The sequence below is a fragment of the Panthera onca genome, chromosome A3 (genome assembly GCF_046562875.1).
Source record: "Panthera onca isolate mPanOnc1 chromosome A3, mPanOnc1 haplotype 2, whole genome shotgun sequence".
Taxonomy (NCBI): Eukaryota; Metazoa; Chordata; class Mammalia; order Carnivora; family Felidae; genus Panthera; species Panthera onca.
The window spans coordinates 46169654-46195719 of NC_138341.1; the positions used below are offsets into that span (position 1 = coordinate 46169654).

At 36.2% G+C, this 26066-nt stretch overlaps 1 pseudogene; it reads left to right on the forward strand.

Moving 5' to 3' along the window:
- The first annotated feature begins 13768 nt into the window (after positions 1 to 13768).
- LOC132693804 (large ribosomal subunit protein uL24 pseudogene) lies at positions 13769 to 14232 on the forward strand (annotated as a pseudogene).
- The last annotated feature ends 11834 nt before the right edge of the window (positions 14233 to 26066 follow it).

Sequence of the window (26066 nt, forward strand, 5' to 3'; positions counted from 1 at the left end):
GATTTTTGAGGGCATTTTTTTTTTCTGGGCAAAATGGGGGCAATTATGGTCAATTCTTCTAGGACATTAAAGGGGATTTCTCTGTTTAGTATTGAGATTGGCAATGGTAAGTGGTGAATCTACCATAATACACCCTGGAAATTGCAGGTTCTTCTTTGGGCTCCTCTCTACACAAGTCATGGACATTCAGCTATTTCACAAAGCTATCTGCTGTCCTTTTATAGATTGCAGTCGTCATCATTTTTCAGAATAGAGAACTACTAAAAAAAATATCCAACACAGAATAATTATAATCAAGAAAATGTGAAGAACATTCAGGAGAGTGTGTTTTCTCAAAGATGCTGACAAGTGAAAGACAACAGCAATAATGTTAATATTATATACTTATATGTGATTGTTATGATAATGAATATTGGCACATCTTCCCACTATTAGATTTTTTTTTTAAGTTTATTTACTCTTTGAAAGAAAGAAGGTGCAAGTGGGGGAGGGGCAGAGAGAGAGCGGGAGGGAGGGCATCCCAAGCAGGCTCCACACTATCAGTGTGAAGCTAAAGTTGGATACTTAATGGACAGAGCCACCCAGGTGCCCCTTCCCACTATTAGTTTTAAGGGCAAGTATATTATTCTGGGCGTCCGGAGAAAGTGAGAAATTGATTTCAGTCCTAGTTCTACCACCATATCCCAATTCATGGTACTTCTCTCTTTCTAGTGGTGCATACCAGAACATTCAGTTATCCTCAGGTTCTTTCTTTCTTTACAACTCACATTCAATCCATGGAGAAACTCTTTCAGCTCTACCTTCAAAATAGATCTAGAATCTGATGACTTTTGAATACCTCAACCATGGTCTGAGTCGCTAAGATTTTTTTCTTTCTTTCTTTATTTTGAGAGAGAGAAAGAGTGTACGCACATGCAAGTGGGGGAGGATTAGAGAGAGAGGGGGAGGGATCCCAAGCAGGCTCCATGCTCGGTATGGAGCCCGACGTGAGGCTCGATTTGATTCCACAAACGAGGAGATCATGACCTCAGCAGAAATAGAGAGTTGGAGGCTTAACCCACTAAGGCACTCGGGAGCCCCTGAGGCACTTAGATTTCTTACTGGTAGTAATGCAAGAGCTTGCTAACTGGCCATCTAGCTTCCATCTGTGCCTTTCCCACTCAGCATACCAGCCAGTGATCCTTTTAATACTTAAGTTCTATTATTTCACTTCTGTGTTCAATGTTTACTGTATTAGTTTGCTAGGACTGCTGTAACAACGTATCACAAACTTGGTGGCTTAGCCAATATACAGTTATGTTCTTACAGTTCTGGAGGCTAGAACTCCGAGATTAAACTGTTAGCAGGGCTGGTTCCTTTTGAAAGCTTTGAGAAAGAAATTGTTCCATGCATCTCTCCTAGTTTCTGATGGACTATTGGCAATATTTGGCATTTGTTTGCTTGAGAAGCATCACCCTAATCTCTGCCTTCATCTTCACCTGGTGTTTCCCCTTGTATGCATTTCTGGCTTTAAATGTTCTTTTTTTTTTAAATAAGAATGCCAGTCACATTAGACTGGTGCCCACCCTGATGATCTCCTCTTAACTAATAGCATTTGTAATAATCTTATTTCCAAATAAGGAGGTCATATTCTCAGGGTCTGGGGGATAGGACTTCAATAGATGAGCTTTGAAGGGACATAATTCAAACCATAACACCTACCAACTCTTCACCTCTCACAGAATAGGAGTCAACAGGCTTACAGTGGCTTTAATGTGACCCATCAGGACCGGAATCCCCACTGCCTCTCTAATCATACTCTCCAACTTTATCATTTTGCTCTAGCCACCCTCTCCTCTTAGGATTATTGTACTGGTTGTTCCCTGTGCTTTATACAGTCTTTGCTCAAATTACAAATGTTGAATGTCCTGGCTTGCTTTGTATTTTTGCTTAACTGTCACTCTGGCAATGAACGTACCCTGACTACCTAAAATACACTTGACACTCCCCCTTTTTTCATACATTTCTAATATCCTTTACCCTATTTTAGCCAAGTATTACCAAGTTCTAACATACTCTATTTATTATCATTTATCTTTCAAAAAGTTTATTTCTTTTCCTTTCCACAAAAATGTAAGATTTTGGCCATTATTCTATTCTAAATATTGACTGCAATGCCTAGTATTAAAAAAAAATAGCCCAATATAAATGAATTGAATGTTTTATCAATGTAAAATTAACAGTAAGTATCACATGAGAATCTGATCAAAACAGAGCCTATATGTGGACAAGAGTGGTTCTCTCGTATCAAATCTGGATTTGGCATACAAATATAATTTGGGATTGTTTGCCAGTTATATGGGTAGAAAGAATTTCTGCAGCAGTATATGAGAATGCATCTTATTCGGTGAGGATATATTTAAATGCAGAAAAAGAAATGTACATGACAAGAAATAAAAGGTGAAACTTAGTAGAAAATTCACAGAAAAAAAAGATTGGTTCACTATAATTTTCCTTTAAGGGAAATGGGATCAATTCATATGAACTCTCAATCATCAACAACTGATACAGAGTCACCTGAGAAATCTTAACAGATGGGAAAAGTGAACAAGAATTGTGGAGCTGACTCACATGATGGTAGAGCTATGTACAGAAAAATCATAACTCCTGTTGATGCAGTATCTGGAAATGTCCTATTTCCTTTTCTTCTCATGTTGTGTTTTATTGAACTGTTCCGTGAGATATTCAAATATCTTTCTAATAAATTGGCTTCCCTTCTCTTTTTTCATTTAAGTTAATCAGAGGAAACTTTTTGCTTTTTTACAATTAAAATTCAATTTTATATTAAAGATTTCACACAAACAGAAAATAATATAACACAAGCCCACGTTGCTTCTTACACTCCACTATTTCATCTTGGATTCCCCTTTATTCTAATAAATATACATATGTATATATAAAATCTATAAATATTATTTATATGTAATTTACATATATAATTCAGAATTTAAAGTTGAATGTTTTTCCACAGAAATTTCATGATCTTATTCTATTATATTATGGTCTCTACTTTTTTGGAAGCCTGTGATCAGTCTAATGTTTGTTAGGGATACAATTTCTTAACTTTCTTATCATTGCTAAGATTTTTCAATCTTATTAGGATTCTAAATATTCATTATGTAGTATCTCAGAAGAGACATTAGAGTTTGAGAGTTTGTCTATAATCAATTCTAGAAAATTCTCAGCAATTGTGTCTTTAAAGGTTGCCTATCCCATTTCTCATTTTCTGTATTAACTTTTCACTTATTTTTTTCTCAGTGCCTATATTTTTGCTTTCTGTAAGTATTATCTGTTTTTTTTTTCTTCAAATTTTCCCATTTTCCTAAGCATGTAGTTCTTTTTTAAAGGGTATCAATTAAGGGTGCCTGGGTGGCTCAGTCAGTTAAGCGTCTGACTTCAGCTCAGGTCATGATCTCACAGTCTGTGGGTTCTAGCCCCACGTTGAGCTCTGTGCTGACAGCCTGGAGCCTGCTTCAGATTATGTGCCTTCCTCTCTCTCTGCTCCTCCCCAACTCATGCTCTGTCTCTCAAAAATAAATAAATGTTAAAAAAATAATTTTTAAAAAAGGGTATCAATTACCTTTTGAAGTTCTTTTATACATTTTCACATTCATATCTTTTGCTCTTTATGCTTTATTACTTGAAGACCTCAGCACTCTGATCCCGCAGTGCTTTATGCCTGTGTCTTCATCACAGCAGATTATTTCCCCATATCTTTCATGATTTCATGCTGTGAAGTCATGGTTTGGACGGTGGCAGGAGACAAGCACCCCTTAGGACTGAATTCATAAAGCAGATCTACTAAGGGATTAATGTTTGCTTCCTAAAAAGCACTCTGGTGATATTACCTACCTAGAACTAATCATTGTGTTAATTTCTCATGTTTAGGATTGTGAATCAACATGGGTATCATAAAATCATTCCTAAAACTGATGGCTGCATGAGCTGTGGGATTACATATTTTAGGAGAAATTTTCTTTTCCAATGAGACCAGACAGAGACAGACAAGCTTCCGTGTCATCACCCTGTGGTGGAGGAGGAATTTTTTTTCTATTTCCCCATTTCTCTCTGGGAACAATCAGCTTTGTTCAGTCATCACAGTTCCAACTGTCTACCCTCTCTCTACTCGTCACTAAGCCCAAAGCCCTCAAGTTACTAAGACATGCAATTCCCTTCACCCCTTCACTCCAGTTTGCAAGGCAGCCGCGGATTGTTTCTATACTTATTCATGTGACTTTCAGTCACCTCTTCAATTATTATTGCTATTTTTGTCTTGCCTGTAATTTCTTTCTTTGTTTTGACCTTAGCTATACTTTTAAACATTTTTATTATGTATTTCTCCAGCATTTTTTGCATGGCCTTAGTTCCCCATCGTGCTAGTTTTCATCTTGAGAATATACAGGACACAACATCATACCTAGATCTAGCATGGGGTATCTTTAACCATGCAACTTCAGATTTTACAAGTAAATAATATTTTAGAGAGATAGAGAGATGTAATGAATTCACTATTCTTTTAATATAGGAAAATATATTAATTGAGTGCCTTTATTTTCTTTCTACACACCTAACTCAGCTCAGTGTAACCAACATCTGAAACAGCCTCTTCTCCTTTAGAAGGAGTGAGCATAATTTATGTCAAAGCCCAACAAATATCCTTCTGTGCAGGTGAGACTCTAGTTACAGCTTGGCTAACAACAGATGGCATTATTTTAACACAGAGAAATGCTGAGTGAGACACTGATTCTCTCTCAAGAGTAGTGACAGCCTGAGATTCTTGGCTTAAATGAGACCCTGATGATTGGAATTCATAAACCTGGACAGGAGAGAGACTCATCTACTGCCAAGTGCATAAAACACCTTTAATTACAGTCACATTGCTGAAGGTTAAATAAGCCCCATGTAAGTAAAAATAAAAAGAGAAAAATAAATATTTTATTTATAAAAATCTATTTAATTATCACCATCTTTTGCCTCAATAGTATGAAAATTCTGGGGTAAAAAATACAGAAATAAATAATAAAGAACACATTGAAGCTGAGAAAAAAAATCAAAGCAGGTTTTAAGCACATTTATTTATCTCAGTTAGTGCTATGGCTCTACCTGTAAAACGTGCCCAGAATCTGGCTCTGTCTTAATTCTCATTTCCTTGATCTGATCTGATCTAAGACATGGTCATTTCTTACTAGTACCATTGCAATAACCTCCCATTGGTCTCCTAGCAAGCCCCATTCTCTAGTCTATTTTCAACATACAATCTTTTTTCATTTTATTTTTAATTTTCAAATGTGCAAAGAAGAATATAAAATTAATCACCATGTATCCGTCATCAGCCCTCAACAATTCACATTTTGGCAATTTTGTTTCATCTACACCATCTTTCCTTCCTCCGCTTCCCAGTCCCTAGCAATTCTTTGAAACCTGGAGTCAGATCAAGTAACATGTCTTCTAACAACTTTCCAAAGGATTCCAAACTCACAGAAATGGGAGAGAAGCCCTGGCCCTGCCTGGGCTCACGTTCCTTCTCCATAACCTTCCATCACCAGCACCATCTCTCTACTCTCTTCCTTCCTCAGAGGCCACCTGCCCCCTCCTGGTGGCTGGAACACTGAGGCCTGCTCCCACCTTAGAAATCTTCATTTGTTGCCCACTCTGCTTAAAACTCTCTCTCCTCTCCCACCTCCCACCCCTCTGCAAACAAGAGTTTTTGAGACAATGTAACTTGTGAGACATTTTCTAGGTATTCCATTTAAAATGATAATCCACCCTAAACCACCCACCAGCACACCTTACCCTGTCTTGTCTGCTTTATTCTTCACCATAGCACTACTTTGTTTACTAATGTAGCTTCTATGAAGATATATATCTAGCCTTGTATGTAAGTGGTACTTCATAAATATTTTTTGAATATTAACATTGACTACATATATCAAAGTCTTGAGTGAATCTGAAATGCTAAGCATGTTTTAATCAATGACATAACATGCTATTTTTATATTTTTAAAAAATAGTTTAAATGTGCAGCTGTGTTATAGCCTAAGAGGCTATGTTACAGCCTAAGTGAAACCTTCTCTGTTCCTGTCAGCCATGCTAGTGACAGCATTAGATTCCCTGAGAGAAACCAACTTCTTAGGAGTGTGGTATTTTGTTCCACTTAAGAGAGCCAAAGTCTGTGCTGGGAGGGAAGCATGATATGATGGTAAATATTTAACAACCAGCTCTCTGAGGGAGAATAAACAGCATGATTTAAAAAAGTTAATTTCAAAGGCATATACACATACTACCACCATAGCCAATTCAAGCTACCAATGTGAAACCCCAGAATATGGATTTGGGAAGAGATGTCCTGCAGCATACCATTTTAGAACATTTCTACCACATACATGTGATAGATTCAAGAAACCTCAAGGATCTAGATGAGGTATCAGCAAGTGATGGGCTGTGGTCCAAATATGGCTTGTCATTTATTTTTGTAAATAAAGTTTTATTGAACACTGACAAAGCCATTCATTCATGTATTGCCTATGTGAAAGCTTTCATGCTACAAAGACAGAATTGAGTAGTTGTGATGCAGACTGTATAGCCTACAAAGCTCAAAATATTTCCTATCTGGCCCTCTACTGAAAACATTTACCACCACTGGTCTAGACTATAGAATACAGTAAAGTAATTAAGCATTGGTGGGTTTGTTTATTTGTTTTTAATATATTTGTTTACTTCTAAGTTTATATATTTTAATAATGGCTGTGTTTATCTCACAAAATTCTTAAACATTTAATAACTGGCTCTCGCAAGTCAATACTAGCCAGAGTCAACACACAACTGGGGAGCAGGACTTCTTTTTATTCTTTTTTTTGTTTTTATTATTATTTTTTGGAGGGGCAGAGAGGGAGTGAGAGAATCTTAAACAGATTAAGCCCCAATATGGGGCTTAATGTCACTACCATGAGATCATGACCTGAGCTGAAATCAAGAGTCAGATGCTTAATGTTAATGACCAACCCAACCCAGCACCCCAAGGAGAACTTCTTAAACCCATTTTCTTTAACTAGTCCTATCAGCTAACCCAATAACATTTTGATAAGCTTAGTACAATTATATAAAATAAGTTTGCTTAGAATATACATGTTAATCCTACTAGGGGAATTAGCAATGAAAAAGAAAGACAGAAGCTAAAAGGTGTCATTTAAATGGAGAATGACTGATGAGAGGAAGGAGACACATGAAAATGTGGGAACAGATTAGTTTAATCAGAAGTAATGGCAAATGCAGAGGGCCTGAGATTGAATCCAGTTAAATATTTCTTGAATGAGAGAAGGAAAGCCATAATGACTCAAGTATGGTACGGGATAAGTGGATGACAAAAGAGATGAAGTCTGAAGGGTAAATGGGTACTCTGTACGCAATGAGTTTTAAAATTTTGCTTAGTATAATCAACAATGACTGAAAAGTTTTCAGCTGAACTACCACCTAATCTGATTTGAATCTTCCTGGCTGTGTGGAAAAGGAGCAGTGCAGGGCAACAATGATGTTAAAGAGACTCCTTCAGAAGACTGTTGACCAGCTAAGGATGAGTTGGGGTAAAGCTGTTAAAGTAGAATAGGCAAGAAATGATCAAATTCAAGATATACTCAGGTACATTTTAAAAGTTAATTTAAAGTCTTTTGTTTCAGTTATCGCCCTATGAATTCACTAAATAGTCACATTATTGTAATTACCGAACACTTCCTAGTAGTATTCACTTCACCTCCAAACAGTTCACGTGAGCATAGAGCAGACTCTAACCTACATGGTGGACATCAGGTCTTGTCATTGCTTTCCATTCATATAAGCCAAACCTCACCTGGCCCTGCTTACGTATTTGGCAAATTCTTCCCCACAGTACCCCTTCTCAGGCCAATTCCAGAAAAAAACCCACAATATGAATTGTTTGTATGGAATACAAATATGTAACCAAGATTAAATTCCACAGGAAAATCCCCAGCTAGCCCTTTCGGCTACAGTGTGAGAACAGAGGAAGAAATGCTCTTTTTAGTTTTTATATTGCCATAAATTGTAATTGTAATGCAAATTGTTGGAGACAAATCTAATTTGTTGGAGGAAAGATCAGAGGGTGATTATGTACCATATATATACATATATGTATGTATATACATACATATATATATATATATATATATATATATATATATATATATATATATATATTTTCTTTCCCTTATAAAGAGGTCAGCTTGCCATTATTCTTGTCTTGTGGCCTCTTCTCAAGGAAATACAGAGGAGACAGAACTTCCTTTGTTACAGACTCTCAGTTATTTCTTGAATACTATGGTGCAAGCTCAGACATTCAATTTATAAAAATTTCCTAACCCCCACTGCTCAACCACAACAACTGAATTCCTTTATGTGGACAGTGAACACTTTACTCAGAGAGTTACGGGTGGAGTGAATTTTAGTGGTTATCCTCCAGGGCCTCATCTACTCTGTATCTTCTCTTGTGGGCTATTGTTGATCAATGATCTACATCACCAAGTATCATGACATAGTATTGATCAAGAGCCTAGTTAAGCATGGTTAAGTGTGGGAGACACCTAGGTTTGATTTCTAGTTCTGGTGCTTTCTAGCTGCGTAAACTTGCTGTGCTGCCATTTCTTTATATCCCACTTCATGGTTTTCTTATATGTATAAAATGAAATAAAAGTCACATAGTACAAGATAAATAATACATATTTTTATATTTGCTCTTAGGTAAAAGATAGGGCAAAGTCAGAGATTTCATAGATCCAATATAGAAAATATGGTCAGGTTAATTATCTTCACAAAAGTAAGGGATATAAATAATTCTGAGATAAAAGGAAAAAGCTAAAATGACAATATTAGGGGAGTGGGAAGGAGTTAAGTGTTCCTGTAATTATGTCTCCTGGCTGTCATTGTAGTTCCACTCTAAAATTATCCTCTCCAGGCGCACCTGGGTGGCTCAGTCGGTTGTGGGTCCCACTTCGGCTCAGGTCATGATCTCGCGGCTCGTGAGTTCGAGCCCCGCGTCAGGCTCTGTGCTGACAGCTCAGAGCCTAGAGTCTGCTTCTGCTTCTGTGTCTCCCTCTCTCTCTGCCCCTAACCCACTCACATTCTGTCTCTGTCTCTCTCAAAAATAAATAAACATTAAAAAAAATAATAAAATCATCCTTTCCAGTTGTTTTCAACAAAATCCCACCAAGGGAAATTCCCTATGGCTTTACTCAGCAGTGAAGATACTGGGTTCTTCCAGTCCTGTTCTAAGAAAGTAGCTACTCAACCACATGTGGCAACTGGGCACTTGAAATGTGGCTACTGCAACTGCAAGTCTTAACATTAAAAAAAAAAAGTTCTATTGAAGTTTTATTGATATACAAAGAATTACACATACTTACTGTGTACAATAATTGATGAGTTTGGACATATGCAAATGGAAGGTTTGAGTTTTAATTTTAATTACTTTGAATTATTTTACTTTATTATTTTTTTAAAAAAATGTTTATTTTGAGAGAGGGGGTGCAAGTGGGGAAGGGGCAGAGAAAGAGAGAGAGAGAGAGAGAGAGAGAGAGAGAGAGAATTCCAAGCAGGCTCCACGCTCAGCACTGAACCCAATGTGGTGTTCAATGTTCAATTTCAGGACCATGAGATTAGGATGTGAACCAAAATCAAGAGTTGGAGGCTCAACCGACTGAGACATCCAGGTACCCCTTACTTTCAATTATTTTAAAAATATATTCAAAAACTGATATTCAATTCAGTAATTGGGAAACTTTAAGCTGGGAACAACTTGGTTATGTCAATCTGCTCCAATTGTAAATTTATGAAATCTAAATGTAGATCCTTTTTAGGAAGCTATCTGTACTATTCATTCTTTTTCTTTTTGCTCCCCTGACTAGATAATGTCAAAGGATCTATGAGGTCACTAATTTTTTCTTCTGATCTAAAAATAGTCAAACTCATAGAAAAAGAGAGTACAATGGTGATTGCCAGGGGCTGAGCAGAGGAAGAAATGGGAAATTGCTGTTCAATGGGTGGAAAGTTTCAGTTATGTAAGATGAACAAGTTCAGAGAACTGCTGTACAACATTATGCCTATAGTTAACAACACTGTGTTTAAAACTTTATAAATAGGGGAGATCTTATATTAAGCACTCTTACCTCAAAAAATAAACCACATGTGGATCAAGTATTTCAATAAAAACTTAGTGTTTAAATTGAAGTGCTAAGTGTAAAATACATCACATTTTTAAGATTCAGTACAATTAATGTAACACAGCTTGATGGTATTTTAATTTTAAATGTTTATTTTTGAGAGACAGAGAGAGCATGAGCAGGGGAGGGGCAAAGAGAGAGGAAACAGAGGATCCTGAGCAGCTCTGTGCTGACAGCAGAGAGCTCAATGTGGAGCTTGAACTCATGAACTGTGAGATCATGACCTGAGCCAAAGTCGGATGCCTAACCAACTGAGCCACCCAGGCACCCTGAGGGTAGTTTTTAATGTATTGATTATTTATGGAAATAATCATAGTTTGAATACTTTAATATAAATCAAATATGTTTGTAAAATTAATTTCAACTGTTTGTTTTTACTTTTTTCAATGTAGCTATTTGAAAATTTAGCATTACATTGTGGCTTACATTACATTTGTGTATATACATACATACATATATATATATATTTTCTCTATTTTCCATGTGATAACACTGCTCAGCTCTTCGTAAGAAGATAATAGGGGATTTTTTATTCCATGTGCTTTAACGGGATGGACGTTTATGCCTTTTGGAATTGAAATATGAAAGCAAATCTAGTTTAAGCTGGAATTGGAATATTTTCTACACATGTTTTGTCGAATTAAACTATCTCTAAATCTGAAGAAAGGTGGAAATTACTCCATTCATACTCTGATCTAAAAAAGAAATCTGCAGCAATGCCAACAATATTCACTTTACCTTTGCTGGAACAAGCACATCAAGAGGAAAACGACCATCTCCAAAGGCAGCTCATTCTATTTTATATAAGTGTTAATTCTTAGAAATGTCTTATTTATAACAAAATATTTAATTTTTAGTTATTGCTCCTTAGTCTGGAAAAATTAGGAATTGATTTAATTCCTATTTCATGTAGCACCCCTTTCATATAGCTATCATCCATCTGTCTCGAAGGCAAGTAATGATATTACAGCACCCTTACAAGCAGCAGCCCATTCCATTCCCAAGCATGGTGCCTTTTCCCCAAAGCTTATGTGGGCAGTCTGATCCTTTTTCATTGTAAAACTCATTTTGCAAAGCTCTTATTATTTGGAAAATCTCATTTCTAGAATTTGATGTCTCATCTTTTTCTTCCCCCCATTAGTAAATAAGAACCTTCCTAACCATAAACTATTTTATGGCTTTTTTTCCAAAATGGTTCTTTCTCATAATCATTGCTGTATTTTACCTCTGAGCTGTATTGGTGATTTTTCTGTCAAGTCTTGTGGTCTTTAGCATGATTCCTATGATCCTTTTAATCTATTTTCCATTGATATTCCCCAAAATATCCTTAGGCACGTTTGCATTATTTTGGTATATTATTTTTCTTATTTTTTTCCTTAATATGTGTTCCTTTTTTTCTTTCTTCTTTCTTTCTAACTTCCTTGGTATTAATGTTTGGTGCTCTAAAAGTCTGCCAGTACTCCATAATCATTATGGAAAACTAAAATACAACCAATAAAAGGAAACAAAGAAAAAGTATCAATAGTTCTGTAATACGGATAAAGTCATTTTTAATGTTTTAGATAATATCTAGTAAATTCTTATCTGTAGATACAATTTAACGTACATTTTAATAAATTCTAAATGAGATTTTGCTATCCCTATAACTTAGTACCGGTTTTATGTACTAATCAGACACACTAAACAACTGTAAAAACTGGTAAATGTACACTTGCAGTTATTATGTACTGATTACATGACACAATGTTTTAATCTGTTCAAAATTTAGGTGGCATTTTTTCTTGTTTATAAGCAACACTGTGAGAAACATTAATTTTAACATATTTTGCACAGTTTAAAACACCTGCCTTGGGGCGCCTGGGTGGCTCAGTTGGTTAAGCATTTGACTTTGGCTCAGGTCATGATCTTGTGGTTCGTGGGTTCTAGCCCCGCATCCGGCTCTGTGCTGACAGCTCAGAGCCTGAAGCCTGTTTCAGATTCTGTGTCTCCCTCTCTTTCTCTGCCCTTTTCCGCTTGTGCTCTCTCAAAAATAAATAAACATTAAAAAAAATAAAAACAAAACAGCCTTTAGGATGATTCCTCAAACATAAAATTGATGAGTAACAGATCTGGGAATTCTTTAGTCTTTTAATATTCACTGTTAAAATTCTCTCTAGTAAGGTTATATCAATTTCTAATCCAACCTGTTTGGTGTTGAGGCACTAAGAACACATCATATCATTCTTCTACAGCTTTACAAATCTGATAGAAAATAATGTTAGTTTGATGTTGTTGTAACTAATACCATCAAACATTTTTGTTCAAATATTTGTTGGCCATGTAAAAAGGCTGTTTTGGATTTGTTTTATGACTGCACATTTTCATTTGGGTGTTTTCTAAATAGATTTGATTGAATCTTTTATTGTAAATATTATTATCAGTGGTGATTTGAATCCACAAGCCATTTGTTACTTTAATATTTTGTTATTGTTAAATTTTCACAATTTTACATGGTCAAATCTTCTCTTTTTTCCAATTCTAATGTTTTTAAAACTTTAATGAGGTAGTTGGTGAACAATGAGGATAAAGAGTGCCATTTAATAAAATGGCACAAAAATCCATACAATGGGCATATTTTATTATACAAGTAATCATCTTATTCTTGATACCTTCACTTTAAAGTAGAAGGTGGAAGGATGTTAAGCAAATATTATAACCATCTTTTTTATCTTCTCGCATGCATTTATTAAAATTAAAGTTGTGGCCTAATTAATGTTTAACTATTAAAAATAATTTTGTTCATTTCTGTTCTTATCAAATGCATAATACAGTTTTGGGTAAACTATTATAGGTTAAATGCCTATTATTCAGATGAATCTGTATTAGCTAGGCATGAACATCTATAGGCATTGATGTTTAGAGACTGTTGAAGGTAATATATTTTTGCTATAATTACAGAAGCCAAATATCTTTGGTTATACATAAATGTGTTCTTGAAGGCCACGTGCAATAGATGAGATACCAATGAAACGTAGAACTTATAATTTCTTCTCTGGATCATAACCTTGTTTTGCAATGCAAAAGAAATGGATACCACTGTAAAAATATAAGTTTGACCACCTACAACTAAATGGCCCCTGTTAAATGTTTTATAATCTAAAATGCAATTGTGAAAGTTGAAATACTTAAAACAGGCAAAGGTCAATATTCTTGCAAATTTTATTTTAAAACTTGCAATTAGTCTTGCACATAATGCAATTAACTTCTATCATTGACTAGAATCTCACAAAGAGAACCAATAACCTCTTGTTATTTGTCCTGTTATTCAATATTCCTATTTTTATTACTTTCATTAAAGTCTTCATGTTTCTTATCTTTATTATTGGAAGAACCATTGAATGAAAGTGAGAAACAGTGAGATGCTCAGATATAGTGTGAGATCTAAAAAAGAGTGGTTTACAGAATCTACAGTAAAAGACTTGTATTATTAATGATGAATTTCGCTTCCCTTTTGCAGTCATTGCTGGAGCTGTAGCGGCCAACATGAAGTTCAATCTGTTTGTGACCTCTGACTGGAGCAAGAACCGTAAAAGGCATTTCAGTGCACCTTCCCACATTCGCAGGAAGATTATGTCTTACCCTCTTTCCAAAGAGCTGCGACAGAAGTACAACATTCGATCCATGCCCATCCAGAAGGACGATGAAGTACAGGTTGTGTGAGGACACTACAAAAATCAGCAAATTGGCAAAGTAGTCCAGATTTACAGGAGGAAATACGTCATCTACATTGAATGAGTACAGCGAGAGAAGGCCACTGGCACAACTGTACACGTGGGCATCCACACCAGCAAGGTGATTATCACTAGACTAAAACTGGGCAAAGACCGCAAAAAGATCCTTGAATGCAAAGCCAAATCTCGCCAAGTAGGAAAGGAAAAGGGCAAATATAAGGAAGAAACAATTGAGAAGATGCAGGAATAAAGTAATCTTCTATATGACATTAAATGGAAACTGTTACAATGATAAAAAAAATGTTGAATTTCATAGAAATGTAATAAAAAGTAAGCACGAGGGGCGCCTGGGTGGCGCAGTCGGTTAAGCGCCCGACTTCAGCCAGGTCACGATCTCGCGGTCCGTGAGTTCGAGCCCCGCGTCGGGCTCTGGGCTGATGGCTCGGAGCCTGGAGCCTGTTTCCGATTCTGTGTCTCCCTCTCTCTCTGCCCCTCCCCCGTTCATGCTCTGTCTCTCTCTGTCCCAAAAAAAAAAAGAAAAAAAAAAAAAAACGTTGAGAAAAAAAAAAAAATTTAAAAAGTAAGCACGAGAAAGACCCACAAGATCTAAGATTTTGGTCTCTGTTCTGAGTCCAGAATTGGTCATAACTTTCATGAAAACAATCTTTTAAAAGTACAAATTTGGGGTGCCTGGGTGGCTCAGTCAGTTAACCCTCCGACTCTTGATCTCAGCTCAGGTCAGGATCTTGTGGGTTCGTGAGGTTGAGCCCACTTTTGGCTCTGTTGTCAGCACTTGGGATTCTCTCTCTCTCCCTTTCTTTGTGCCCCTCCCTTGCTTGTGCACACTCTCTCAAAATTAATAAAGTTTAAAACAATAAAAAAAATAAAAAATATATATACATTACACCTCCCCCTCCAATTAAGCCCACCAATTGTTTTCCATCTCCTCTAGAACAGTATCTGAACTCCTTACCTTTACACATAAGAACATCCCTCATTTATTCATCTCCTCAATCTTATTCATCAGCACTTTCAAGTTATACTTTTTTTCCTTCCAGTTCCATCAGAATTATGTACAACTCTCTAATTGTAATACACATGTTAATCCGAACATTTCCCCCCATTTCTAATCTTAAAAACTCATCTGTGTGACCACGCTTTAGAGAGTCCTCATCTCTAAAACATTCCCTGATATCCTCAGGCCCTAGCAGAGTTAATCACAGTTTTTTTCCACTTCCTGCTGCCACTTTCTACCCTCACCCCTCTAATTCCACTGTACTTATCATTCTTTGGTTATAGTTGTCTCTCATAACACACTGTGAACTCTTTGAGAGCAGGAACTGTGACATATTAATCTTTGTATTTACAACACTTAACACAGTGCCTGGCATATAGGAAGCATCTAATAAATATTTGTTGGATAAATAAAAAATAAATGAATGAATAAATGAATGAGAAAGTAACTGCTCTTAAAGACCTTGGGAAAATAAAATGACTTTTGAAGTAATCCAAGTTATATGAATAGCACACACAATTTGGTCTTCAATGTTCCTTTGCCACAAAATTTGATTTAATGTCAAGAGAGGAAAGTGGCTATGGTGGCTTATTTCATTGACTAAGCATTTTTGGGGCCAAAAGAAAGCAGATGTGACCATTTAGTAGGGTATTTATCTTACAAAGGGCATTAGGACTGTAGAGAAAAGGCTATGAAATCACTCTTTTCAAAGAACACAGAAGTGAATTGACGAGGGGTTTAGTAAGTGGCAATTTTGTAGCTGGCTGTGTTCCTCCAGTTTGTCATTGTCACTGGAGAAGTTGCCAAACCACAGCTCTATCCCAGGATGAAATTAAATATAATTTGGTTAACTGAAAATAGTCAATATTCACAAATGCATAGAGACACTTATAGCTATACCCCAAGTTAAAATGCCAGGTTGATTGCATTCCAATCATAAATTAACAAGTGTTATTATTAGCTGTTCCAGTAAAATAGAATTTATATCACCATACATATTAGACACTTTCTAAAGATAAGAAAGTAGTCCTTTTTCTTTTTGTTTTGTTTTTTTACTTTTACTCTGACACTATCATCAACAACAACAAAAACAAAATTAGGGAAGAATATACACAAAAATTTAAAATATTGATTTTATGTGAAGAATTATTATTAATATAGAAATAAAGGGACATGGCTGAAGAATAAAGGGCTTCTGCATCTGTTCTCTCTCCTTTCTCCTTCCAAACTAGTATCCTAACTAGTGTTCCTAACTAGATTCAGTGAAGAACTATAATGTACTGAATGCCAAATCCTTGGTTTATTGAATTGTCCTCTTTTTCTCTTGGCTAAAAGCTTTTGTGGTGGAGCTAAAGCCCCAGCAAACTGCATTTTTCTCCTCATGAATAAGTTCAGGTAAAAGGATGCTGCATTTTCTGGGACTCCTTTCTGCTTCTTTGCCAGGAAAGGTGAGGAATAAAAATTCTTCCTATCTACATGAAAAATTGCAATGGGGGAAGATAATTTACTGAAATATTAGTGTGTATGTATTTTTTTTCTCTTACAGTTCTCTTCCCTTCCTGTCAAGAAGATAGACAGACACTTTTGTCATCCTTCCTGTAGAATTGGGTGGGTCTGACAAGGCTCAGGCATCATGCTTATGGAGGGAAGGAACTAGACAGAAATAGAAATGTAATAGCTGGATATTTCAGAGACCAGGTGGGAACTGAGGTCTTCAAATCTGTGAACAAAGAGGTCTATATGCCAAGCCCAGGACTCTGGTGAGGAGGCACAACCTTGAAAATGCAAGGAAATCTGTTGATAACACCCTGGGGACAGGATCATAATTTTGTCTTCAAATTTATTATGGAGGTGGCACTACTTTTTAAACAAGGAAGGTCTCTTCAATGATGCCATCTTAGAAAAGGAAGGTATGTGTAGCAATTGTGGTAGGTTAGGGACATATATATATGTCCTTCCTGAAGGATGAAGTACCACTTTACAAGTTACTGAGGGTAGACAACCCATTGCTCTAATGGGATGAAGTGCTAGTGTCAGATTTACTTGATTTGAGTAAAATACAGTAATGCAACATTTCTGTGTCACCACCAAGTTTGTAGAAATGAGATTCATTCCTGAAAAATCAATTAAATAAGACTACTCACTTATAAAATGAAGGGATACTGGATACTAGAAGAACATATGCTTGAGATAGGGAGTGATGGGAAGTTTATCCCAGGGCAAGAGAAAGTTAAATCCTCACATTGGTGTTGATGAAGATGGCAGGGTGCAAGAAAACTTTGACTCAGGGCATTTTCCTTCTCCTACATCATACTTTTCTTTTTCCTTTCCAAAACTTTGTTTGTAGCTTTTCTGTGATTTTGTTCCCTCTTGGATTCTCAGATACACAGCATTTCCTTCCAACACAGTACCCAATGTCAGACCAAATGACTTTGTAAATAATTTAGAAATATGTCAGGATGATACCTGAGGAACTGCACCCAGGCATTCTGTTGCAGAACTGTCCTTAGGAGGCACATTGCCCTCTTACCTAACCTAGGACTTTGGAATATTGCTGGGCACAAGTTCTCCTCTGTGCAAGGACTGATATGTATAAATGTATAAAGACTTTCAAGTAGATTACAAAAACACAAATGTGCACGTGCCTGTGAGTTGCTATCCATTGAGAAACCATAACACATACAAATTAATAAATAGTAACTACGTTGACATTAGTATTCTTATATTTGTTAATTTAAACTGTTTTTTTTAAACAATTCCTAACACATTGAAGTTCTATAAAAAAAATCAGAATTTTAGGACAAAAATGTAGCCTCTCAAGAGCTACAGACTTTGACAAAACCAAATTATTTATCTATGTCTAGTTTATCTGGCTGTGTCCATTTGGATCACCAGAACCTCAGGACAAAAGCAGTCAGACAGGAATTTTTTTGTTTGTGAATCAATATTTCCTGAATGCTTCAAGAGTGGCTTTTTATTTTATAGACTGACAAAACTATATAGTGAGCATAATTAAGTGTGTTTTTGGTAGACTTAATTTTATTCAACATGTACGTGTACATAACTATGTTCTAGGTGTTGAACTCTGTGCTGGGGCTTCAGTGGTTAAAGTCACAGATCCTTCTGGCACGGAGTTGCAAGTTTAACAAGAATTATAAATATAACTATCATCATAAATTTAATCATAATTATAAATATATGGCAATTATAACTGTGACTGTAATTATGACTATAAATATACCTACAATTATAGCATTTACTATTTAAAATTATTTATAACTACTAATAAAGGATCCACAGAAAATTTGGTGTGTGTTATCCCTCACCAAGAATTAGATATAACCCTTAATAATTGGATAAGGAATTCTAGTTAGGGGTATTCTGTTTGGAAAAAGTGTTTTTCTCCCAAAGATGGGGACTCTTCCTGTACATTCTTCATCTCCTGTCCCATGTGTCTGTGCTGGAACATTGGCCTCTTGCTTCAGAGCACTTATTTCTAAACACAGATGACTTCTAGGCTCTGCTTGTTTAATTCCATGAGTAACATCGTGAGCTACCATGTAATTATCTCAGAAAACAATATTTTATTTCTAGGGTCTCTGTGGAAAAACAATGTTTTTTTCATTGGGATCCACGCTACTTAGTTGTGTGATGAGAAGGATATGATAAACCCCTTTGCATGAGAAAAACTATCTCCCGCTTAAAGTCAGGGCTGAAAACTGATTGTTTCCTTGAATAAGAGTAAGATCTCTCCCATGTAGCACTGATAAGTCATCCAGGAGTATCAACCTGGATGGTATTTTTAATAATGCCTTTATTCCAAGTATTACCGAAAGTCAAAAATACCACTTGCCTTTATTTTAGACTTTATGAACACAATTTGACATGCTTATACCCTCTGATAAAGATGGCAGACTTCAGGTAAGTGAAACATTAGTTCGTGTGGTTTGAAAGTCAAAGCTTGATTACCACAGTATGTATACTGGAATATTTATTTGCCTCTGAGATAAAAACATGAAATGAAAGGAGGGGCAGATATATGTAACAATTGCAAGTCCAGATTTGAGTAATTAAAGTTAGAATGAGAGAAAGAAAGATAATTGTAATAATGACTTATAGTGTATAAGATGTTTTTATATAACATCCTCTTTCATGCAAAGAGCAAGAGAGTCTATGAAAAGTGGCAAGAGAAAGCATATAGGAACAGAAAAGAGATTGTGTTGGGCGGAGGTGGTCAAGGAAACACAGATAAGATTTAAGTTTAAAAGGAAGAACATATCAAGTAAAAGAGTAATGTGAACAAAACCTGAGGCAGGAAATCAAAACTGTGTATGGCAGAATGCATAGTACCGTTTACGTAGGGTTTTATAGAGTGTATAAATAATAGAATTCTGCTGTTAAAAGAGATAACTTGTAAAATATAAGCCAGAAATATTTACCTCAGATTATTTATAGCCATGAATGCCTGACTAAAGAATTCCGTTGCTACTCTCTTGGTTAATGGTTTTCAAACTTTTATTTTGTTATTCTTGCTCTTTTTTTATAGTTTTAAAGCTTCTTTTGAAAGAAAGTTTATGCAGAATTATAAACTATGAGAGAAGAAGAAAGGGAGGAAGGAACAGAGGGAGGGAGGTGGGGGGAGAAGGAGAGAGAGAGAGAGAAGAGAGAGTCCTGCCTTCTTAGCCACTCCTCAAGGGGCCCCACCTCACACTGATGTAACTCTAGGCTCCACAGAACAGTTTGAAAATCACTATTCTGGATAATCAAAAAGCTTTAATTTTTGTGTGTGTGAAGAAAATTTACTGTAATTAATAAAATGGAAACATAGATTTTTCTAAGACCAGTAAAGAAAGCAGAAATTCCCATTGGACTTCAAAGCTTCCTTTTCTATGGGTTAATCGTACCTACTAATGGGTCAGTCACCAGAGAGCACCAGTTATCCAACAGCTGCTCTTACAGCCACAGCAATGGCACACACTAACTCTGCCAATTTGATACTTAATTTTACTGAGGATGAGAGTATAATGCAAGAGAAATAAATACAAAGACTATTGAAAAATCTACATGTTTAGTCTTACAAGATGTGCTCTAATTTTCTTCAGGTTATGATTTATTATGAGGACCTCTTCCTTCCTGACTCCCAGTCTTCCCACCTCCAAAAAATGGTGCCATCTGGACATCTGCTTCCCTCAAGGCACCAAGAGCTCCAAGAGACAGTGAAAGCTCCAGAGAATCAGGAAGTACGTTGCTCTACTGTGTACTTACCTTCTCAATTTCCATTTCCATCTGATACCTGAGCACTGAGAATTAATTTCACAACTGCAGGAAACCACAGTGTTTAACATTAGCTGTTCATAACTTCATCTCAGACTAAAAATCATCTCAGTATCATTCAACATGCCCCAAATTCATTCACACCAATGTACCTTTTTATCATATAGAGGTAAGCAGAAGACAAGGAAACAGTACTCCAGGAAAGATGCCAGAGTCCAGAGAAGTTAGAGCATTAACTGATGTTGTAGCAGGAGTGGGAAGAAAAAGATAGGCAGGTTACATATCTGAGGAAGAATGGGCATATTTAGTGACTGCTGAGACATGGGTAGAGAAGGTGAAAGAAGCAAACAGATGCTCAGACCGCCAACCCTGAAGGCTGGAAGAAAGGAATGACAACTCTACAAATGAGATATTCAGAAGGGTGAAAAAGTTTGCGTGAAAGTGAGTTTAGTTTTAAATATGTTGATGACTTTGAGGTGTTGGTGAGAAGTCCACAGAGATTTGTCTTTCAAAAAATGAAAAATATGGGATTAGATTTCTTAAAATAAGGCTGGGCTGAAGATTAGTTCCCTGAGGACTTCATTTCAGAAAAGGCATTGAATGACCTCTATCTGGATCCTCTAAATAAGAACTCTATGACTCATGGTTTCAATCCATTTATATTGCCTAATTCATAATTTTTCATATCTACTTTCCTTACTAAAACATTCAAATCATAGCTTTGAACATAGAAAGAATGAGTTTTAATTTAGTTCTTGGAAAGAACAAGGTGCACTGACCATTGAAGTCTATCTAAAAAGAGCTATAAGAACTGAGAAATTGCATGCTTTGGAGATACTAGAGAAAATTGATTTTTTACTTGCTAACGTGAAGTGCACATTTTTGCTGAAAATACCCATAGCCTTAGCAGCAGAGTGGTAGCAAATGGTTTACTCAGATTTCTAGCACTTTAGCATTCATCAAACCTAGACAGCAAATTTTCGGGAATTTCCTAGATCCTTGGCAATGCACTTCCCCATTTTAACCAGGTGTTTCTACTTCTCTCTCATTTGTGGATTCAGGATGCTTGACTCTTTAATATTAGATCTTGGAAATGATAGGGAACAAGTAGTCTCTGACATAGAAGGCTTTTATATTGGCATCCAGCTCCATTCATATCCTGGTACTTGTGATTTTTAGGTGTATTCTTGCCTGTACTTTGATGAAAATCTGAACACCGTAATCACTTATTTCTTGCTTGTTTATTGAATTACTGATTTCTGTAATAGCCTTTGAGATATTAGATTCTTACAATAGTAGCTCCTTGTGCTACATTCTTCACAATTTTGAAAAATGAAATTAAATAAAATTAGAGATTCTATTTTGGTTCTTCATACATCCATATGTACATTTTGGTTCTTCATACATCCATATATGCATTCTGAACCCTTTACAAAGCCTTGAACAGGTTTCAGGTTCACACTGAGGAAGGCCTTGTAAATACCGTGGATTTGCTCTGGAGCAGTATTTCTTAAATTTCTGTGATAAAGGGTCAGTTTTTATTTACTTTCCAATCTGTCACAGACTGAAACTTTTATATAATACCCTGTACACAAGACAAATCTACAGATCACATGCTTGAATGACATGGCAAAGTCAGGTTGCTATATATATTTCTAAAAATTGTTCTAAATTTCTAGTTATTCATTGTGAATCAGTAACAAACTTAAAAAAATAAAACATTAGTTATTTGTTTTTGTGGACAATCCCAGCCCATGAGCCAACATTTCAGTTGCACTGCATTTAGAATATATGCAAGTGTATTAAAGTTCCATCAATCTTAGAAGTGTTTTAAGGGTAAAAGTAAAAAAAGAAAAAAAGTACACCCAAGATCCCTCAAAGCTGTATTTACCATATTATTAAATGTCATTGTTTAGCTATTCCTCTCTGTAACCTTAATCGCTAATATCTTTGAATAAAATAATAAACAATAATTATATCTTGCACTATTTACTGAATGCTTACTATACACCAGGGACCAAGATAAACAATTTAGAGATCTTATTGCATTTAATGTTCACATCAACCTTATGAGGTAAGTAATTTATAGATGAAGACTTGAGGTATAGCAAAGTTAATTATCTTTTCAAAGTCACACGAGTTCACCACTACAGAGTAAAACCAGCCAAAGCATTTGCATCCCCCCAAATAAAAATTAATTAGATTACAACCTTGTCTATTCTCCAGCTCTGAGAATATACTCTGGGTATTGGGTTGGATTCACAGTTCCCAATTATCCTGTAAAAATTATTATAGACACAAATTCCAACCTGTAGGTCATTATACCATGGTCCTCTACATACTGATTATGGGTAATAAGCTGTAATTGACTCCAGAACCCAAGCAAATGCACAGAACTACAGAAGATGCAAGGGTCATTTGTGCACATATTATTCATGAACAACCATGGAGCAAGGAAGAAACCAAAATAAGATTAATCTCACTTAAATTTATATACTTTCCCTTAGGTTGACAGAGACAGATTATGAAATATTTTATGGTAGTCTTGAAATTTGACCATATATCCTCATCTCTCCAAAAATGTGCTGAATATGATTTCTCATTTTAATAGTTGATAAAGGGTGACACTCTTAATTTCATGAACTTCCCATTACAGGAAATATTCAATATAGTGTGAGTGGAGACTCTGTTTTTTGTTCTCCTTTACACATCTCTAATTATGAGACAAAACTCAGCAGTAGTTTGGACCCCTATAGCAAATAACAAAGTTTTATAGAGAAGTTAAATCCCTATGTTGTACACCCAAAACTAATGTAACATTGTATGTCAACTATATTCAAATAAAAACAAATAATAAAAAAAAACAAGGTTTTAACAGTATAATGGAAACCATGAAAACATTTCATCCCTCAAATTCTGTCAGGGAATCCTGGGGAGATATGCACAACTAACAAAAAACGTGCATATTTGCCAAGGTCGGTTATTATTCTGTCTGTATTTTATTAGACACACAAAATCGTATTTTAAACTAGTGGTGACACTAGTTGTCTAGTCTCCTGGAGACACTTTATAAAAACAAAGCATTTAAAAGCAGTAATGTGTTCAGGTAACTCTGTAAGTTACTTTTGTGTTTGTTTAGGTTTTCACAGGGCAACTTTAAACTTAAAATTCACCCAGCCAACTATGTGTATTTTAAATATTTTACAGGTAGGTGGCCTCCTGTATTTATAATAGTTGGCAGACTTGCAGCTCACAATGGTGGGTGGTAGGTGCTATGCTGACATTTGCAATCATTCTCTGAGGTACTGGTTCAAGGACAAAGCGTATCGTGAGGACACGCAGTCAGCAGCTGGTAGTCATGGAAAAAAGATTTTATCTTGTATTGTGTCACTTCCTTCTGGTATGTGGGTGAATTGGAAGGTGATGATGAATATGCAGTGGCCACTAACTGTCATCTAACTCCAGGTGTCAGGACAAGGTATAAGAGTGGAGGCAGATATGCTGATGTGTGCAACTGCATGTGCATTCATTATTATGCTCATTAATAGAGACTCCTCCTTCTCCTCTGTCTTAGTGCCAAACCTCTCCTCACTCTTCTCCTCTGTGCCCATATTTTCTTTTTTAGTTTAGTATACTTGGCATCCTTTCTGGTGTGGGGCATCAGTACATTTAGATTTCCAACTACCTCTCATAAAAATGCAAATGATCTTTAAAAAGTTCTCTACATGTGTGTACATACACATGATCCGATTCACAACTTGCAAAGACTTAGGATCCTATTGTGATTATTTAAAAACACATCCACAGATTTTTTTGATACTCTTATATTCAAAAAGAGAAGCATAATTCCCCTCTCCCTAAATGTAGGCCACATTTAGTGATTCACACTTAACAAATAGAAAGTGACAGAAAAGAGAATGTGTGATGTCCAAGATTAAGACATAAAAGACATCATGTTTTTCTCCTCACTCTCTGGGATTACTTTCCAGCTGCCATGTCATGAAGACACTCAAGCAGCCCTATGGAGAGGCGCCCTAAGCAATAACCCTATGGCAACGTACTGAGCAAGGAGCTAAGGTGTCAGGCTAACAGCCCTGTGGGTTACCATCTTGGAAGCAAATTTCCAGCACTTGTCCACCCTTCAGATGACAGCAGCCCTGGCCAACTATGTGAGATCTTTAGCTTGAATCACTTATGTAGGCCCCTCTTGGATTTAAAAAATTTTTTTTTTAAAAAACAGTAGACCCACAACATTACATTACTTTCAGGTGTACAACTTAATGATTTGACAGTTCTGTACTTTATGTTATGTTCACCACAGTGCAGCTACCATCTGTCACCATACAACACTGTTACAGCATCGTTAACTACATTCTCTATGCTGTACCTTTTATCCCTGTGACTTGTTCATTCCATAACTGGAAGCCTGAACCTCCCTCTCCCTTTCACCCATCCCTCTTTTGATTTTTGACTCTCATAAAATGTTTGAGAAAGTAAACATTTATTGTTTAAAATTTTTTTAAATGTTTATTCATATTTTGAGAGAGAGAGACATAGCACAAGCAGGGAAGGGGCAGAGAAAGAGGAAAACACAGAATTTGAAGAAGGGTCCAGGCTCTGAGCTGTTAGCACACAGCCTGATGCAGGACTCAAACCCACAAACCACGAGATCATGACCTGGGCCAAAGTCAGTTGCTTAACCAACTAAGCCACCCAGGCGCCCCAGAAGATTTGTTGTTTTAAACTGAGGTAATTAATTCTAAGGTAATTTGTCTTGCAGCAATAAGCAATAGGTATGCCCATCCTTCCTTATGTAATCTGGTTGGACAGTGTCTAAGTCTATGTTATCCAGTGTGGCTAAGCCATTACAATGATTTTGACAAAACCACAAGGAAAGATGCAGAATGATGGCAAGGGCCCCCCGACACTAAAACATGCCTAACCACATGTCATAAGGTTCTGCCTGCAATGGCAATTTATTTTTGTAAATCATTCTACACTTAGTGGAATTCAATGCATAAATGTAAATACTAGGCAATGTGTCATTTGTTACTTTAGCTATTGTGTCTTGAACATCTACTATATGCCAGTATATATTCTAGATACAGTTAATCCAAAGATACAAAAACTAACATAATTGATCCCTTGCTAAAAAGATTATTTAGTTAAGGGATATGTAAACCTGCACAGTATTTCTTTTTAAAAATTTTTTTTTGATGTTTATTTATTTTTGATAGAACACAAGTGGCAGGGGAGGAGAAAACAGAGAAGGAGACACAGAATCTGAAGCAGGTTACAGGCTCTGAGCTGTCAGCACAGAGCCTGACGTGGGGCTCGAACTCACAAGTCGTGAGAACATGACCTGCGACAAAGTCAGTCACCCAACCAACTGAGCCACCCAGGTGCCCCATCCTACACAATATTTCTATTTGGAAAATGTAAAATGCACCTACTGTAGAATGTATAGTAGCTCCTTCAATGGAAAATAATTGAAAGATTCAATCAATAATTGAATCTCCTTGCCTGTTTCTCTCTCCTCCTCTCTCTGTGCACGTACATGTGCGTGCGTGCGTGTGTGTGTGTGTGTGTGTGTGTGTCTGCATGTGTGTATGTATAGAGAATCATTTGTGTTCAGGAATCATCTACTCGTTTTGTCATTTCCTATTTCCTGGGGATATAATATTAGTATGGCTTCAATGCAGAAACAAGAACGATAAAACAAAATGAGCAAGATACTAGAGGTCATATACCTCAGCTATTCTCTAAATCTGCCCTTGACGAGTTATATGTCTTTGGGAGAGT